The sequence below is a fragment of the Balaenoptera physalus genome, assembly GCF_965194825.1.
Source record: "Balaenoptera physalus genome assembly, chromosome: 20".
Lineage (NCBI taxonomy): Eukaryota > Metazoa > Chordata > Mammalia > Artiodactyla > Balaenopteridae > Balaenoptera > Balaenoptera physalus.
Window position 1 is genome coordinate 15,429,551 of NC_138901.1, and position 17,105 is coordinate 15,446,655.

Below are 17,105 nucleotides of genomic sequence, written 5' to 3' on the forward strand. Positions count from 1 at the left end.
TGCTGTCTACAAGAGACCACTTCAGACCTAGGGACACATACAGACTGAAAGTGAGGGGATGGAAAAAGATATTCCATACAAATGGAAATCAAAAGAAAGCTTGAGTGGCAATTCTCATATCAGACAAAATGGACTTTAAAACAAAGACTATTACAAGAGACAAAGAAGGACACTACATAATGATCAAGGGATCAATCCAAGAAGAAGATATAACAACTGTAAATATTTATGCACTCAACATAGAAGCACCCAAATACATAAGGCAAATGCTAACAGCCATAAAAGGGGAAATTGACAGTAACACAATAATAGTAGGGGACTTTAACACCCCACTTTAACCAATGGACAGATCATCGAAAGTGAAAATAAATAAGGAAACACAAGCTTTAAATGATACATTAAACAAGATGGACTTAATTGATAGTTATAGGACATTCCATCCAAAAACAACAGAATACACTTTCTTCTCAAGTGCTCATGGAACATTCTCCAGGATAGATCATATCTTGGGTCACAAATCAAGCCTTGGTAAATTTAAGAAAATTGAAATCATATCAAGTATCTTTTCCAACCATAACGCTATGAGACTAGATATCAGTTACAGGAAAAAATCTGTAAGAAATACAAAGACATGGAGGCTAAACAACACACTACTTAATAACCAAGGCGTCACTGAAGAAATCAAAGAGGAAATCAAAAAATACCTAGAAACAAATGACAATGAAAACGTGATGACCCAAAACCTATGGGATGCAGCAAAAGCAGTTCTAAGAGGGAAATTTATAGCAATACATTCCTACCTCAAGAAATAAGAAACATCTCAAATAAACCACCTAACCTTACACCTAAAGCAATTAGAGAAAGAAGACCAAAAAACCCCAAAGTTAGCAGAAGGTAAGAAATCATAAAGATTAGATCAGAAATAAATGAAAAAGAAATGAAGGAAACAATAGCAAAAAACTAAAAGCTGGTTCTTTGAGAAAATAAACAAAATTGATAAACCATTAGCCAGACTTATCAAGAAAAAAAGGGAGAAGACTCAAATCAACAGAATTAGAAATGAAAAAGGAGAAGTAACAACTGACACTGCAGAAATACAAAGGATCAGGACAGATTACTACAAGCAACTGTATGCCAATAAAATGGACAACCTGGAAGAAATGGACAAATTCTTAGAAATGCAAAACCTTCCAAGACTGAGCCAGGAAGAAATAGAAAATATGAAGAGACCAATCACAAGCACTGAAAATGAAACTGTGATTAAAAATCTTCCAACAAACCAAAGCCCAGGACCAGATGGCTTCACAGGGGAATTCTATCAAACATTTAGAGAAGAGTTAACAGCTATCCTTCTCAAACTCTTCCAAAATATAGCAGAGGGAGGAACACTCCCACACTCATTCTACGAGACCACCATCACTCTAATACCAAAACCAGACAAAGATGTCACAAAGAAAGAAAACTACAGGCCAATATCACTGATGAACATAGATGCAAAAATCCTCAACAAAATACTAGCAAACAGAATCCAACACCACATTAAAAGGATCATACACTATGATCAAGTGGGGTTCATCCCAGGAATGCAAGGATTCTTCAATATACACAAATCAATCAATGTGATACACCATATTAACAAATTGAAGGTGAAAAAACATATGATCATCTCAATAGATGCAGAGAAAGCTTTTGACAAAATTCAACACCCGTTTATGATAAAAAAAACCCCCAGAAAGTAGGCATAGAGGGAACTTTCCTCAACATAATAAAGGCCATATATGACAAACCCACAGCCAACATCATCCTCAATGGTGAAAAACTGAAACCATTTCCACTAAGATCAGGAACAAGACAAGGTTGCCCACTCTCACCACTATTATTCAACATAGTTTTTGAAGTTTTCGCCACAGCAATCAGAGAAGAAAAAGAAATAAAAGGAATCCAAATTGGAAAAGAACAAGTAAAGCTGTCACTGTTTGCAGATGATATGATACTATACATAGAGAAGCTAAAGATGCTACCAGAAAACTACTAGAGCTAATCAATGAATGTGGTAAAGTAGCAGGATACAAAATTAATGCACAGAAATCTCTTGCATTCCTATACACGAGTGATGAAAAATCTGAAAGTGAAATTAAGAAAACACTCCCATTTACCACTGCAACAAAAAGAATAAAATACCTAGGAATAAACCTACCTAAGGAGACAAAAGACCTGTATGCAGAAAATTATAAGACACTGATGAAAGAAATTAAAGATGATACAAATAGATGGAGAGATATACCATGTTCTTGGATTGGAAGAATCAACACTGTGAAAATGACTATACTACCCAAAGCAATCTACTGATTCAATGCAATCCCTATCAAACTACCACTGGCATTTTTCACAGAACTACAACAAAAACTTTCACAATTTGTATGGAAACACAAAAGACCCCAAATAGCCAAAGCAATCTTGAGAAAGAAAAACAGAGTTGGAGGAATCAGGCTCCCTGACTTCCGACTACACTACAAAGCTACAGTAATCAAGACAGTATGGTACTGGCACAGAAACAGAAATATAGATCAATGGAACAGGACAGAAAGCCCAGAGATAAACCCATGCACATATGGTCACCTTATCTTTGATAAAGGAGGCAAGAATATACAGTGGAGAAAAGACAGCCTCTTCAATAAGTGGTGCTGGGAAAACTGGACAGCTACATGTGAAAGAATGAAATTAGAACACTCCCTAACACCATACACAAAAATAAACTCAAAATGGATTAAAGACCTAAATGTAAGGCCAGATACCATCAAACTCTTAGAGGAAAACACAGACAGAACACTCTATGACATAAATCACAGCAAGATACCTTTTGACCCACCTGCTAGAGAAATGGAAATAAAAACAAAAATAAACAAATGGGACCTAAGGAAACTTAAAAGCTTTTGCACAGCAAAGGAAACCATAACCAAGATGAAAAGACAACCCTCAGAATGGGAGAAAATATTTGCAAATGAAGCAACTGACAAAGGATTAGTCTCCAAAATTTACAAGCAGCTCATGCAGCTCAATATTAAAAAAACAAAAACCCAATCCAAAAATGGGCAGAAGACCTAAATAGACACTTCTCCAAAGAAGATATACAGATTGCCAGCAGACACATGAAAGGATGCTCAACATCATTAATCATTAGAGAAATGCAAATCAAAACTACAATGAGATATCATCTCATGGTCAGAATGGCCATCATCAAAAAATCTACAAACAATAAATGCTGGAGAGGGTGTGGAGAAAAGGGAACCCTCTTGCACTGTTGGTGGGAATGTAAATTGATACAGCCACTATGGAGAACAATATGGAGGTTCCTTAAAAAACTAAAAATAGAACTACCATACGACCCAGCAATCCCACTACTGGGCATATACCCTGAGAAAACTGTAATTCAAAAAGAGTCATGCACCAAAATGTTCATTGCAGCTCTATTTACAATAGCCAGGACATGGAAGCAACCTAAGTGTCCATCAACAGATGAATGGATAAAGAAGATGTGGCACATATATACAATGGAATATTACTCAGCCATAAAAAGGAACAAAACTGAGTTGTTTGTAGTGAGGTGGATGGACCTAGATACTGTCATACAGAGTGACGTAACAAATACCGTATGCTAACACATATATATGGAATCGAAAAAAAAAAAAAGGTCATGAAGAACCTAGGGGCAAGATGGGAATAAAGATGCAGACCTACTAGAGAATGGAGTTGAGGATACGGGGAGGGGGAAGGGTAAGCTGTGACAAAGTGAGAGAGTGGCATGGACATATATACACTACCAAACGTAAAATAGATAGCTAGTGGGAAGCAGCCGCATAGCACAGGGAGATCAGCTTGGTGCTTTGTGACCACCTAGAGGGGTGGGATAGTGAGGGTGGGAGGGAGGAAGATGCAAGAGGGAAGAGATATGGGGACATATGTATAACTGATTCACTTTGTTGTAAAGCAGAAACTAACACAACATTGTAAAGCAATTCTACTCCAATAAAGATGTTAAAAAATATAAGAGAAATTAACACAACACTGTAAATCAACTATACATCAATAAAAAAAATAAATTAAAAAAAACAAAAAGAACCAAATGGAAATTCTAGAACTGATAAACACAATAGCTGAAATGAAACATCACCAAATGGGTTTAACAGCATATTTAAATGTTTAAACATGACATTAAATTTTTTGTTATTGAGGTACCACTGGTTTATAACATTATATAAGTTTCATGTGTACATTATATTTCTATTTCTGTATACCCTACAGCGTGCTCACCACCAAAAATTTCTAAATATGACAACTTAAATGACTGTGTATATATATACATACTATGTATCTACACACCCATACATATATAGTATATATTAAATTGAAAAGAGTTTAAAATGATAGAGTCAGTGAATTTGAAGATAAATGAATGGAAATTATCCAATCTGAAAACTACAGAGAACAAAGATTAAAAGGAAAAAAAACAACTAAAAAAACCCCTCAAGATCTGTGAGATGACATCCCAAGGTCTGATATATATGTAATTAGAGTCTCAGAAGAAGAGAAAAGGGGGCAGAAAAAAATATTTGAAGAAATGATGGCTAAATATCTCAAATCTGCAAAGGACATAAGTTTACATAATCAAGAAGCCCAGAAACCCTAGGCAAAATAAATATAAACAGAACCACATTAGGCCTGTCATATTCAAACTGCTGAAAACCAGTGAAAAAGAGAAAATCTTAAAAGCATCCAGAGAAAAACAATATATTACATACATGGGCCAACGATCTGAATGATGTCTAACTTCTCCTCAGAAACTATGTATCCAGGGTTGCCAAAATCATCTTCTTACAAAGTGGAAATCAAGAATACTGTCTTATACTTGATAGAACAAGAAATATAGAAATTAAATGGCTATAATCAATAAAACAAAAAACAGTGACAATTACGTTGGGAAGAAAACGGAGCAGTGCAAATAAGCTTAATGTTTCATGAGATATATTTAAAACTGATCAATCAAGGAATTTCAGCAGAAGCATAATAATTTAGAGATATGAAGGCAACCACCAAAGAAACAGCAAAAAGCATTTAAGCGACTGTCCCCCCGAGGAGTGGAATTAGGAATGGAAAAGGATGAAGCTGGAGACTGTAGCTTTTCATTTCAAGCCCTTCTGCACAAATTGATTTTTTAAAAAATCATGTATATTAACACCTTCATTAAAACAAGTATACTCACATAAAACTGCTAGGGAACCAATGTTTCTCCCACCTAAGAATTCTGAAACCAGTAAGTATTTATTGGGTAACTTCGACATGCAGGACATTATGATAGGCACCAAAATCTGCTTTTTCTTCCTTAATACCTAGTCCTTGACATAATCGATACAGAGCTGTCAGTAAGACAGCTGGATTTACTAGTAATAACAGAGTTCTGAGTTCTTGATATGAGTATATGGATGATATTTTAAAGTCATCAGAATGTATCAGATCATCTGGAAGACACAATGGGCAGAGAGAGATTTCTTCTAATCCTTCTTCTCAAGTAATGAGACTTCTTTTCATGACTTATGGTTAAGGCTAGCCCCAGCTTCCTATTGGTGCATATTTTGTCCCTATCTTGTTCTGCTTTGGTAAATGGGTCATGGTGGGTTATTTTTCCAAAATATTACAAGAATAGTCCCCCATATCTCTCTCCTCCTATGCAATGAGATATTGTAGCTTAGGCTATGAAATTCTGAAGAGTCCACGATTCCAAACTCTGCTGAACTTTTCTACTTATTCATAAAACATGACCAGTTTCTCTTATTATCATGCATTTTCCCCTCTATTCTGTCACTAATAAGTTTCTTAAGGGTTTCTTATTCATGAATTGATGTAAATTTTCATATCTCTGTCTATAATACTTTCACAGTGTTCAAAAGTTATCTCGAAGGGCTTCTAAAAAAAAAAAAAAAAAAAGAACCCATCTTCCTGATTTCCCATTAATGTAAGGTATCATGAAATTAAACTCTACAATTTGGAATGCTTGTTAATTTATCTGAAGAGGGACTAATGTTTGTATTTTTTAAAGTATTCTGGAAAAATTATCAAATTTATAGTGTCAACAATATTCTGTGGAAATACATAATTAATCTATAATATAATCATTGACTTACACCATCTCAAAATATGAAGGGTAAATATCTAAGAATCCTCTCTATATCATAAACCAAAAATTGGTAGACTATGGCTTGAGGGCCAAATCTGGCCATCTGGCTATCTTTTTATGACCTGTAAGCTAAGAATGGATTTTACTGTTTCAAATAGTTACATTCTAAATGGTTCTATAAATACCTACATAACACCCTTGATTTTGCCTGTCAGCCAACAAATCCTAAATTATTTACTCTCTGTTCCTTTAAGAAAAAGTTTACTGATCTCGATCTGTGGTTACCAGAGGCAGGGGGTGGGGAGAGGGGGGACTGGATGAGGGCAGTCAAAAGGTACAAACTTCCAGTTATAAAATAAGTAAGCACTAGAGATGTAATGTACAACACGATAAATATAATGAACACTGCTGTATGTTATCTATGAAAGCTGTTAAAAGAGTAAATCCTGAGTTCTCATCACAAGGGAAAAACATTTTTTTTTCTATTTCTTTAATTTTGTATCTGAGATGATGGGTGTTCACGAAACTTGATGGTGATAATCATTTCATGATGAACGTAAGTCAAATCGTTATGCTGTACACCAAACGTGTAATGTACAAAAACTGGAAGAAAAAAAAGAAAAAGTCTACTGATCTCTGTCGTAAATGATCAATCTAGTTTGAGTGTAACTATTAATAATAACATTACCAGAAAGTCAATTTTATCTTATTCTCACTTATTAAAGTAGCAGACCTTTATATAGCAAGTTATAGACATGTTTTCATAGCACAATCTATATTACTAGGTATACTAAAATGGAATATTCATTTAAAAGTTATATTAATCCCTGGATAACTCAAAAAATATGTAGGGCACAGAGGGAATGAAAAAGAAAAATAAACATGTCATTTTCAACCAACAGTCTTGACTTCTTTTTTTGTTTCTAATGTTCAGTTCTCTTTTTTTCACACAAGAAAGAACAGAATCAGCTACACTGATAACAGGCCATCATGAAGCATTCACCAAGAAAGAAGTGCCAAACTTTCAGCTTTAGGGTGCTTATTAGAGTCTAATAAATAGTGGTGGTAATGTCATCTAAGTCTCCACTACTCCTACGGGAATACTGGTATGTCTCTTTTTTTCTTTTCATTGTGAAGTCTGGGCAACGCAGCTATTTCCCACCAATTCTAAAGTAAAGCAGTTCAAGCAATTAAGAACTCTGCAGTTTTTCCGTACAAGGCAAGTCTATCTTACAGCCAACTTGATGGGTAACCCTGGCCAAAGACTAGTTTGTTTGCTGTCCCCAAAACTTTATATCCAGTCTGTTCAACAACAGAGAGAACAGCCAGGCAGCCTAACACACAAAGGATAGCCATTTTGTTCTAGGTATAATACAAAGGTACCTATTGCCTGGGAAGTAGACCTCCCTTTCCAGCTGACCTCAAAAGCAAGTAGTGTATAATTCTACTTGAAGCACTATGGTGAAAAATACCTTCCTTAGAGGTTGTGTTGTCTAGAAAAGTGAATCTCAAACTTTAGCATGCATCAGAAGAATCACTTAGAGAGCTTGTTAAAACACAGACTGGTGGGCCCCACCCTCACAGTTTCTGATTCAGTAGTTTTGGTGTGGCGGGCCCAAGAATATGTACTTCCAAAAGGTTTCTAGGGGATGCTGATGTCCGGGATGCTGATGTCCTTGTTGCTGGTCCACAGACCACACTTTAAGACTCACAAATCTAGGTGATCTCCAAAGTTCATTCAAAATCTGAACACTCTGAAACAGTATCATAAAAAATGTCTTGAGGGCTTCCCTGGTGGTGCAGTGGTTAAGAATCCGCCTGCCAATGCAGGAGACATGGGTTCGTGCCCCGGTCCGGGAAGATCCCACATGCCGCGGAGCAGCTAGGCCCGTGAGCCACAACTACTGAGCCTGCGCGTCTGGAGCCTGTGCTCCGCAACGGCAGAGGCCGCGACAGTGAGAGGCCCGCGCACCGCGATGAAGAGTGGCCCCCGCTCACCGCAAATGGAGAAAGCCCTCGCACAGAAACGAAGACCCAACACAGCCAAAAATAAATAAATAAATAAATTAATTAAAAAAAAAAAGTCTTGAAAGTTAAGTTGTTTACATTTGATTTGAACATCCATTAATACCAGATGGTTTTATGAGCCCTGTGATGAAAGCAAATTTTCATACAAACCCATGTAATTGGTGCAAAACAGGAAAAACTAAAGAAGTTCTGTTGAAAAAGTAATAATGATGTGCCATTTGGTAAGATACGCATGTTGAATCTTCTTCCCTTTTTTTTCATGGGATGAGGAAGGGATTGTTCAGGAAGAAAAGAATCATTTGTTGATTAGTTGTATGTTTTGGTGTGGTGGGCCCAAGAATCTGTACTTCCAAAAAGTTTGAACATACAATTAATCAACAAGTGATCTTGACCTTTTCCTTTCCCCAGTCATTTTTTATATCCTTAGCCATTAAAGCCACAGACTTTCTACAGGGCAAAATTTTAGTCTAGATTTCTATTATGATTTTATTTTAGTCTGCACATTGATGTAGCAGTAACTGCATTCTTCTTTTTTTTTTAATTTTTAAAATTAAGAAATTTTTATTTTTCATTCCGGTAACAATGATTTATAACATTATGTAAGCTTCATGTGTACAACAGTATATTTCTATTTCTGTATATGCTACAGCATGCTCACCACCAAAAATTTAGTTTCCATTCATCACTATACAGTTGATCCCCTTTACCCATTTTCCTCTCCCTCCACCCCTTCCCCTTTGGAAACCACTACTCTGTTCTCTGTATCTATGTGTTTGTTTTGGTTTGGTTTGTTCACTTATTTTGTTTTTTTGTTTGTTTATTTGTTTTTTATATTCCACATATGAGTGAAATCATTTGGTATTCCTTCTCACTTTTAAACATTTTACTTTTTCAGACTGTGCTATGAGCTTAAAAAAACAGGGTGGAGAATCAGGCCTATATTCCTACAGCTATAATACAACATATTCCACAGCAATTTGATTAGAGCTATTTTCTTTTAATTAAATTCTATTTAGTCACAATTCTAGAAAAACCTTTCCTGGGTTTCTAAATTCTAGTCAGTATTTTGGCTTTTCTGATCTGCTCCATGTTTCTCAATTTGAACTCCCTGAAGCTTACTCTTCATTGATGCTGTCTGACTCTTGTAAACTTTGCTAAATTCATTTTTCCACAGCTTTGAAGGAACAAAGAGTTAATGTATTTTGTTTTTAGATTCCTGAAAAATAAACTGATTATCAATTATCCATAGATTTTAGTGGTGTTCTTACATATCAATGTAAGCTGCAGTGAGTTATGTATATTACAACAGCTATTTCTGAATTTAGTGTTTTATATACAATTCCAACTGTACTAAATCAGAGCTTTAAATTCTTAGGGGAATCTCAAGGCAGAAACAAACTACTTTGCTCTTAATAAAGAATACGTAGAATTGTCTAGTAATAATAACCATAATAAAACATTTTACTATTGTATAGATTCAATTATAGTACAAGTTAGGTTAGACCATGTCCCCTGAAACGTAAACAGACAGCAAATTAACAGATTTATAAAGTCATTGTCAATACTGACTCCTTTTAAGAAAATAATTAACAAATAGCTAACAAAAGACAGTAAATCTTTTATTGTGCTACCTAAATGAGAAAAAAATTTGGTTAAGATGAGAAAAACAATTAATTTAAATACTGAAGGAAAAATAAAATAGCTTTCCCAATTTTATTTCCTATTTTATAATTGTGTAGACATATAACAGAAGATTACTACAGGGAAATAGGAGGTGGTGAGTATAATTTATTTTTCCAATTTAATTGGACTTATAACAACAGGTAGAATACTGTAGATACGACACCAAGTCTCTTGCTCTTAGTTGTTGCTATGTGTTTCCGTGCATAGGTGTACTTTAGACTTAGTAGTTCTATCACATATTTCTGTACAAGCTTTCAAAATGATTTAACTGTTAGTAATAAAGACCACTTAAAGTATACTAATGGTATAAGTGCTCACTATGGGCTACGCACTGCTAGACACTCGACATACATTGTTTGCTTACCCTCAACATTCTTGCAAGGCAGTTTGCTCATTATGCATATTTCGTCAGTGAGGAAATTGAAACCGACAGAGTAGGAATAACTTGTAAAAGTCACACAGCTGCTGAGTGGTAATGCTGGAACCTGAACTCTGTATGTCAGACTACAAAATCCAGAAACTTAACTACTTCTATAAACTGCCTTAAAGTATGCACTTCTACCCAAAGGAACAGAAGATTCTTTATACACAGCCCTGGTTTGCTAGAGGGCATATATGCTCAACGGATAGGGGGTGACATGCGACTAAACACAAATCTCCACTTACAGTTAAACCTGGACCTAACTCACATGAGGTAAGACCAGAATTCATAGGTCTGTTCCATGCTATTCTACAGCTTGTCTCATGATTCCCCCAAACTTGGTCAGGGCTTTCAAAAAATATGATGGCGATATATATACTAGAAGTTCTCTCTTCCTACCCTGATAGGGAATAGCAGTTGATCAATTTATCAAAAATCTTGGAAGAAGTGGAAAGAGACAAAAATGATGTATGTATGAAGCTCTTTAACTTAATATGTAAGTATATTTATTCATCAAACTTTTAATGTAAAGCCAAGACCTTCTTGTTTGCATAACAGTTCCAATTTTTCTTTCTGGCATAAACTGTACTAAAATGTATTCTATTCATTTCATTTAAAATAAAACAAAAACATAGACAACCTAAGTATAGGTGGATGTTTAAAGTGCTTTTTTTAACCGAATAAATTTGACATGTAACACTGTGTAAGTTTAAGGTGCACAGCATGTTATTTTGATATACTGATATATTGTAATATGACTGCTGATGTAGTGTTATTTATCACATTATGTAATTATAGTACGGAATTATTGTCTATATTCATTATACTGTGCATTAGATCTCTATGGCTTATTTACTACTCATTATAAGTTTTTACCCTTAAATACTAACAATCTTATCCCCCATGTAGTGTTTTCACCCTAATTCATTATAGCATTTTTTTTTTTTAGCAAATTACCTTTACTGACGTTTTAATTGATTTTTTCCAAGCTTTTAACATAGTTTTTCTAAGAACAATAACTTTATAAATGCTCTCCTACTTGCATTGGTATTTCATTAGTTAATGTATATATATTTAACTATATTATCATAATAGTACATAAACTGGGTATTAATTTAACTGCCTCTCAGTAAGCACATGCCACTACAGGGATAACAGAAGTATGTGGGTATATCAGAAGGTAGCCTACTGGCCTATAACATCCACCTTGTCCTGGCAACCGTCAGTAGGTGTCAAAAAGAGGATGGAGAGCATTAATCCTGCAAGTGGCTAGGTGAAGGTCAGTTAAGAAAGCATCTCCTGTAACTGGTAGAGCTAATCTACCCTGCCTGGGGCATGATTATATGCAGAATGCAGATGAAAACATAAGACTGGACTCAGATGCCTAACTGAACATCTTCAGATGTCACCATGCCTGCAAGGCACCAATTATCAAGATTGAGATTTGGAAATAAAACACAGAGTATAAAATTCTGCCAATCCCCTATGGTGATTAATGAGAGCCAGTGTCCATAATTAAAAGGACAGTGATGACCTAAACAGTGATGGAGTGGGAAATTAAAGCATGAATAGATTCCCACAGAGGGAGCTGTTTACACTTTGTCATATTTCATTCTCTAAAACTATACTATTTTTGTGACATTCTACTAGCTATATTCTTAACAATAAACTATTTGAGAAGTAAAGGGTCAAAAGCAATACTACAGACATAAAACAAAGCCATTTCAGACAGATAAATGTTGACCAAAAATATTCCTTTTCAAAATCCAAGGCATAAATAATCTAGGAAATATTAACTAGAATTTAAATTAAATTAAAATTAAGTCTGAATTAGAAGAGGTAGTCCACGGTTCAATGTCACATTGCATAGACAAATGAAATATTGTTTAAAATAATCTAAGCTAAATAGATTAGATATTGACATGTCTAAAAAAACTGTTCATTAAAGCAATGATTTATCCTCAGAATGGGGCAGAGTAGCAAATACTAGGCATCTGGTACAATGAAGAGAATTCCGAAACACAATAGAGAAGACCTAGTGGTGAGAATAAGAAACTCACAGCAAATTTTAATTTCAGTTTTGCCAAGTTAAATCTGACCTTTTTAGGTACTTAAAAATAAGAAACTCTGTCATACCTGCAGTATGTTCCCAACCTTGGGCCTTGGTAAACTGACTTCATATGTTGGGGCAACTTTTCAGTAAGAAGTTCTTAAACCATGTCAAAATTGGCATGAAGAAAGCTATTTCTTCCTTTTCTAGGCATTACAAGGTCAACAGAGAATCCTAAGAATGAGGGAGGAGAGGAGGAACCTCACTCATTTGTCATACCTACTTCTAGCCTCAGTTTAAAAAGGTTTACCATCACAGCTGTGATCAATAAACAAAAGGGTGAGTAGAGCATTCTCAAGATTTCACTTAAAAAAAAAACCTCAGTGAGCAAAGGCTCTTAACACTATACGAGGGTTATCTGCTTTGGTCTGCTTGGCTGAAAGTATTCAAGCTAAGAACATTATTGAAGCCCTATGTAACCTCAATGTTTTACTGATCAACAAATGTGTACTGAACATCTACTATGAATATCTACTATGTACCAGGCATTGCACTCAAGACTGAGGATATAATAATAAAGAGGATAAATACTGTTTCTGCCTTGTAAGGAGATAAGAGATAAATTACACACATACTAACTAATAACAAATTAACAAAGACTGAGCAATTATGATCCGAAACTGCTCAAAGTATTTTACTCATTTAATCCTCACAATAAACCTATGAAGTAGATACTATTATTAGCTGCTTTTTATAGATGAGGAAACTGAGGCACAGAAGAGGTTAAATTACCTGCCCAAGGACACAGAACTAGTAAGTGTCAGTCAGGATTCATATCCAATTAGTCTGGCTCCAGAGTCCACAACTATGGTAGACAGCCTTTATACTAAACTACATTGCTAAATAATTTAAAACTTACAGTGTAATAAATGCTAAAATGGAAAAACCCACTGTACACTGAATGTATAACTTTACCATAATTCTAAGTTTGCCATCATATCATAATAATACAACATATTTATTCATACTTTTTCGGAAGGGGGTTCTTTTAAATTAAACAAAGAAGGGGAAATTATACACTTCTCAGTCATTTCTCTTTGACTATAAAACCAGTTTTCACTGGAAGTAATATAAATTCATAATAAATACTCCGCACATGAATGGCTACTGGATCAACATTACAGAGAGAAGTCAACACCAGTACCCACTGCTCGTAACAGCAAGATGTTTTCTTAATTCAATTATGCTTTAAACCTTCTGCTCTTTAACTACTCTCTGCTCACTTTAAAAACTTAACCTAACAAGTAAAAGTGAAAACAGTTTCCCTTATCACCAAAGGAAAAACTGGAAAAGTAAAAAAGGTACAGAAAGAGAGAAATAGGGTCTTGAAATTGCCAATAAGTGACATTATCATCAATTACTATTATTGAGTACCTACTATCTACTAGAGGCTGGTGTAAGCATTTTACCTGTAAAAACTCACTTAATCCTTACAAACCCTATGGGAGTTGTTATATATCTATTTCACAGATGAGAAAACTGAAACACAGACAGGTTACATAACACATCCAAGATCGCAAAGCTAGTAAGTGGCAGAACCTGAACTACTACATCATGTCACAGGAGTTAATGGAAAACAGTCATCTTGCTTTAGGGATAGCTTCAGCTATGTTAAAATAAAAAATGGGATATTTATTGGGGTAATGATGTTAAATGGAGAGAAACTTATTTTAGCTTCAAAAGCTTTGAAGAGTCCTATATGTGACTATATATTATAGACACCAAAAAACAACCAGAACTCTAAAAGTGTATTCGGCTGTGAGTTTCTCATTAGATGCTTCCTTCCCTCAGCTCCACTTCCACCTGTTCTGTTATGTAGCTTTTCCCCCTTTCTCCTCTTTAATGAAATAGAATACAATTGTTTACCTAATGCAGACCACTGCAGCTAAGAGTTTGGACTACAGCTCAGGAAAGCAAAAAGCAGATCGCATAGAAACAATAGATTCATGGTCCCATGTGACCCTGTATTCTTGACCTCTAAGTGAATTTGAAAATAGTGACTAAATGTTCCCTAAAACCCTCTCAAACCTCAGCTTCTGTAATAGTTATACCACCGTGGTTCTCCCAACACCTTTCAGACTACTGTTTATCCATATCTGTCTTTTTAACATGGGTTTTTCTCTTTTGGTCCCTTAAGTGGGATATTTCTTAAGGTTTACGTCTTGACTCCCGAGAGTAGGAACTATAGTTAGAGAAAGACCTAAGTTGGAATCCTGATCTCTCACGCCTAAATTGCTTAATGGTTAACCTGATTAGGTCTTGTTTTCTTCATCTAAAAGATCATGGCCATGATAATTCAAACTGCTACTGAAAAGCTCAAATGACTTAAAGTGATAATGCCTGGTAAATGCTCATAAAATATTCATTTCCCACCTTTTTCTGTTTATTTGTTCTATTCTCATTAAGAGATTTTTTTACCTATTCTTAGTGTTGTAAGTACTCTCTATGGATATAACTTCCAAATTTATATCCTAAAACCTTACTCTTGTTAAGTGTTGAAACTGCATTGCCACTCTAATATTCTGCTATCACCTTGAACTCCATGTGTCTCATTCTCTCAGAACCAGCTGTCCTAATCTCTCTGTTCCTATTAATAAAGCCACCAATTCCCATTCTTAAAGTCTTGGACTCATCTTGGACAGATCTTCCATATTCCTGGATTCTGTAACTGGTCAGTCACCAGTTTGCTTATTCTCAAAATCTTCATCTCTTTGTACCTTTTCCACTGCTACCATCTTAGTTGACCATTGCCCCAAACCAAAGGCCTCCTCGATCCAGTCGCAGTTTTCTCTTCCACATCATCCTTTACGAAACCTCTGTCCACACAAACTGATTTACCATTTGAATGTGTCCTGTACACTCTTGTTTCAAGTTTTAATTCGTCACTTTATTTATCATTTCACTTTCTAATCCACATGATAAATACAACCTTTTCTCTCATTAAAAAAACAAAACGAAACATACTACTCTTTAAAATATTAAAGCACAACTTATCTGGGGAATTTGAGTAAAGTAACTTTCCCATAATTGTCTGGAATGCCCAGGTGATTGCTTTCATACTTTGTTCTGTACGGTTATCCATTCTTCGTTCCTTCTGAATGACATAACTTCCTTTGGTCACTTATTTCCTTAGACATACTCCTTAGAACACTTATTTGTTGCACATGAGTTTGCAGGAGTTGTGTAAGGGGGCCTGATTTAAGTTTTAGAGATGCTAGGTTAAGCAGTTAAAATAGGTTGCTTTATTTCAGGACTTCTCGCAGTTTTAAAAATGCTAAAACTGTTAGTTCCTCCATCACCGTTCTTCATTTCTGACATGAAGGTATTCCTTTCTCATCCCACTACAGCTTGACCCAGCTCCATACCACTGCTCGCTCTTTTGAACTGAGTAATAAGCCTTTCAGCTTTTACCAGATTCATTTTTCATCCCTGCCTCTTGATTCTCAATCTATTTCTCCAGAGAAACACGTGTCTTTTAATAAAGGATCTTTATTTCTTAAAAAATGATACCCAGGGACTTCCCTGGTGGCGCAGTGGTTGGGAGTCCACCTGCCAGTGAAGGGCACGTGGCTTCGAGCCCTGGTCCAGGAAGATCCCACATGCCGTGAAGCAACTAAGCCCGTGTGCCAAACTACTGAGCCTGTGCTCTAGAGCTTGCGCGCCACAACTACTGAGCCCGTGTGCCACAACTACTGAAGCCCGTGCTCCTAGAGCCCGTGGCTCCTCAACAAGAGAAGCCACTGCAATGAGAAGCCCGTGCACCACAGTGAAGAGTAGCCCCCGCTCGCCACAACTAGAGAAAGCCCGTGCGCAGCAATGAAGACACAACGCAGCCAAAAATAAATAAAAATTAAATCTTAAAAAAAAAAAATGATACCCAGACCCAGAGATCTGAGTAGTATGTCTTAAACTTGGGAATTCATAAGGATAGGCAGTAGTATGTTGGTGCAAATTTATAGGAGAAAATGTGGCATATTTTCCTGAAAAGTTGACTTTTACTCAAAGATTTTTTGGGGAAACATTTTTATGATTTAAAAAAAATATAGAACGTAGACTATTTTAAAAGGGGAAATATGAGACTTCCAAGAGATTTCCAGATTTGCTTTTGGATGCCTCTTTAGGCTACATCGCATACCCTTTTGGTATGCATTCAAATTCCTAGGCCCTAAAGGTACTCCCAGGGAAAAGTCCAAGAACTTTTGGACAATGGAGAGGAAGGGTAGAGAATTATTACTTAGAAAATGTTTCCTTTGTGCTAAGTACTATACTAGATATTTCACATATATATTATCTTTCTTAATGCCTACAAAGACACTACAAAAGGCATTATTTCATTAATTTTATAAAAGAGAAACTTCAGAGAGGTAAACATGTCCCAAGCTGCAGAGCTTACAAAAGTGGTTAGAATGTCTTACTATATAATGTTGGAGTGTAAAGAAGACACATTTATCATAGATATATTATGACTGATGTCCATGAGAAAACAGTAACTAGGAATCACTCTTTTAAAATAATTTATCACCAATATGAGACTTTCAATCTTAATGTAGATCCTGAGAGAAATTAGGCACCTATTTCCTAGTAAAAGCTTATTAGTGGTACTAACAATTTTCCAGATATTCAGAAAGTGGTATTAGGATGACAAATTTAAGTTTTAGTTAATGGAAACTAGGGAAGAAACCTAAGCCTTT

General features: G+C 35.5%; 1 protein-coding gene across 18 annotated transcripts in view; it reads right to left on the bottom strand.

The window, feature by feature from the left end:
- Nucleotides 1-17,105, bottom strand: part of TANC2 (tetratricopeptide repeat, ankyrin repeat and coiled-coil containing 2) — a gene marked incomplete at its 3' end in the record, with an annotated part of 361,692 nt that overhangs the window by 207,293 nt on the left and 137,294 nt on the right. The window lies entirely within an intron of this gene.